Raw genomic sequence first — 3,676 nt, forward strand, 5'->3', positions numbered from 1 at the left:
GAGCCTTCTTTAGGCTGAACAACCCCAACTTTCTAAGCTTATCTTTAGAGGAGAAGTGCTATATCCCTCTGATCAACTTTGGGTGCAGTTACTCCAGTGAGGGCAGCGCAGAGAAGCAGAATTCCCTCCCTTGCCCTGCTGCCCACGCTGCTTCTGACACTGCCCAGGATGTCTTTGGCTTTTTGGGCTGTGAGTGCACATGGCTAAGTCATAGCCAGCCTCTCACCCACCTGTGACCTCGACAGGGCTGCTCTTTATCTGTCCATCCCTCAGCCTGCGTTGATACCAGAGGTTGTCCTGACTCAGGTGCTGCATCTCGTACTTGGTCTTGTATGAGGTTCACATGGGCCCGCTTCTTGAGCTTGTCCGCATTCCTCTGGATGGCATCCTGTCCTCCAGGTGTGTCAAATGTACCCTCAGCTTGGAGTTGTCTGCAGACTTGATGAGGGTGCACACAATCCCTTCGTCTGTTTTAAGTAATTAATTAAGTAAGTAATTATTTAATTAATTAATTAAGTAAGCATTTATAACTGCAGCCACTTGCCAAATTTACTGTGAAAAGAGAGCTGAAACTTTAATTCACTCTTAAGGAAATTTAAGACAGCTCTGGTTAAGTATTTTTGAGGTTGTTTGGAGGGATTGTTTTTATTAACAGAAGAAATATTTCCTACTGAACTAGGGTTTTCCAGTCTAGGATTTAAGTTTGAATCCATTTATACCTACACAAACTTATCCAAAATATTAATGGCAGAATAACATCAGAGTTGCCCTATTTATGTTGTAGAATTTAAAGACAAAAAAGGAGCCTAAAATTTGGGGGAAAGAAAGAATAGAAAGTCCGTTTTAAAATTATTTTTCAAAACATATTGAAGCAGAATAATGAAAATATCTTTAAGTATATATTTTCATCAGTCTTAAAGCAAATACCATATCTTTATTCTTTTATTATACTATTTACTTAGAATTGCTACAGGTTATAACTGAGCATAGCCTGAATTAGAAAAAAAAAAAGCCATATAATTTAGAAAAAAAAAAATCATGTGATTTTGCTGATCTGATTTTTCTCTATAAATAACTCTTCAGATTCAATTATTTAGAAATATTCCTATGACACATTCTGTTGGTGATAGTCACCTGAACCTTGACACTGTAAGGGAAAGATCATAAAAGATGATATGATCTCTTCAAGAGTTTCTCCTCAAAGGAATTTCCTAACTGCATACTAAGGTTTTATTGCCTATTTATTTTATGGTTTATTTTGCGGTAGGTCAGCAGCAGCAGCAGGCAGCACTGAGACCACAGCCTTTTCTACCACAAGTTCCCCAAATGTATATTTATGAAAGACAGTCCTAGTAAACATTTTTAATCAAAGATGAACTATTTAGGACTCAGGTATATATTTCTTCCTCCTTTATACTCTAACACATTCTTAAGTACAGAGCAATGCATCATGTGCAATGTTTTGCTCATAAGGTATATTGACTAGGAGAGCTACTGCAATTCTTTCAAATGTCTCTATTATACCTCTGTGTTCAAGTGTGCATAAAGAAAATGTTATGGTACCTTACAAACAAGTTTGAGATGTTCTGTGTCGTCTATTCTTATATCAAAAGCACATATCTGAGCATCTTGGTCTGCTGAAAAGCATCAGGGAGGTTAGAACTATATGATCCTTAAGGTCTCTTCCAACCCAAAGCATTGTATGATTCTATGATATTCTCTAAAAGAAATATTTTGTGGGGAATAGTTATATTTTAATTTTATAAAGCAGAAATTTGTCCTTTTCCAACTATATCAATAGCTTAAATAAAAAAAAATCCTTCCAGTTTATTCCTGTTCCCATTATCTCTTTAACTGCTCTGATATACACCACTATCCCTGCTAATGTCTCTAAATTTTTTTTTCTGTAGTGTGTCACCGACCTATAGATACCCATATATGAAGAACATGGAGGCCTCACAAACATCCTGTTTTCTGCTGTCAGCTATGGAACAGAAATACTTGATTTTCCTCTCCCTCACAATGTTGTTCCACTCTGGCTTCTCGCACCTGATGGGATTTTTCTTGGCAGTTGTCTCACCGAGAAAGACATAAAGCTGGTAGAAAACAACTCCAGTTGTATCATATACCCTCTTTGTAATTTTTTGTGATGGTGATATAGGTTTATGTGCATTCTGTTTGAGACTGGCCATATCTATTCACACTTTGCTGTGTATCAAATCCCAGAAATCTTAAGAACAGAAACGGCCATACCCTATCTTCAAAGGAAGGTCCATCAGACTGCTGAATATCTCTGTCCCAAATCCAGTCCTATAGTTTTGTTTAATGACAATAAAATATGTTCCTAATGTTTAACATTCCTAAATGTATTGCACATTTTAATGCTTTGCTTATAGTGCTGTTACCCTCCATGGAAGAACCATGTCAATTTGTTGATACAATGTCTCTAGCCTCTCTACTGTGATGTCTCTTTTTATTTGCTTGCAATTTTATCCATGCTGTGTTCCTGCAGCAGGAACATTTACTGGAAAACTGCTAGCTCCTGTCTTTCCACACAATCAGATTAGAACTAGTGTCTACCCATCTACTACCTCTATCCATGAATCACCATAGAAATTAATAAAATACATCCTTTCAGTTCCTGTGGGTCATGGTTTAACCCCAGCTCCAAGCATCTGCTTGCTCACTCCCTCACCGGTGAGATTAGGGGGAAAATTAAAGGGGTAAGAGATAAAGAACTTGTGGGTTCAGATAAAGATAGTTTAATAGGGAAAGCAGAAGCCACACACACACAAGCAAAGCAAGACAAGGAATTAATTCACTTCTTGCCAAGGGCAGTCAGTTGCTCAATTATCCCTGGAAGAGCAGGACTCTGTCACCGGTAATGGTGACTTGGGAAGACAAAGAACAAATTTCCTCATTCTGCCCCCCATTTTATACACTGAGTATGGTGTCACATGGTGTGGAATATCCCTTGGTTCAGTTTGGGTCACCTGTCCTGGCTGTGTCTCCTCCCAGTCTCCCAGGCACCCCCAGCTTTCTTGCCAGCACGACAGTACAAAAAGCAGAAAAGGCTTTGGGTCTGTGTCAGTCCTGCTCAGCAATAACAAAAACATCTCCATATTATCAGCTCTGTGTTCAGCTCAAGTCCAAAACACAGCCACGTACCAGCCACTGAGAACAAAATTAACTCTACATCAGCTGAAACCAGTACACCATATATTTTAAAATATTTTTTCTGTAACATCCATCTGTCACACTTCTTATTGTCTTCTGTTGTCTCTTATACTCTGAGCTATAATTGATCTAGATGCTTAAATCAATGTACTGCACAGTGTTTTTATTTAGAGTTCAGCATGAAAGATATATGATATGTCTAAGTTTTTTTTCTAGCAATTTCTAATAGTAACTAAAATTTTCTCCCGAGAGAAGCTGTACAATTAACTCTTCTTTAAGTTCATATTTGAATTACTAGACATTTAAATTTAATGGTTTTAAGATTAGTTATTTTGTATTCACAAACACTAAGATCAAAGAAAACATTGGGAGAGGAATGGCAAGCTGTTGGAAATATAGGAAAATATGTATCTTAATAAATGATAAGTATATTTTTGCTATTCCACATCTTTATCAAATATTTGTTGGTTCACTTCTGTACTTGCTGGTCTTATGTGTC

At 37.4% G+C, this 3,676-nt stretch overlaps 1 long non-coding RNA gene across 1 annotated transcript; it reads left to right on the forward strand.

The window, feature by feature from the left end:
- The first annotated feature begins 562 nt into the window (after positions 1-562).
- On the forward strand, positions 563-3,017 carry LOC148184121 (uncharacterized). Its single transcript, XR_015772757.1, has 3 exons — positions 563-609; positions 1,268-1,392; positions 1,911-3,017. It is a non-coding gene; the product is annotated as an uncharacterized LOC148184121 (long non-coding RNA).
- The last annotated feature ends 659 nt before the right edge of the window (positions 3,018-3,676 follow it).

Source organism: Pseudopodoces humilis, chromosome 6 (assembly GCF_049639895.1).
Source record: "Pseudopodoces humilis isolate 2021_Gansu_Grassland_sample_001 chromosome 6, ASM4963989v1, whole genome shotgun sequence".
In the NCBI taxonomy this organism is placed as follows: domain Eukaryota; kingdom Metazoa; phylum Chordata; class Aves; order Passeriformes; family Paridae; genus Pseudopodoces; species Pseudopodoces humilis.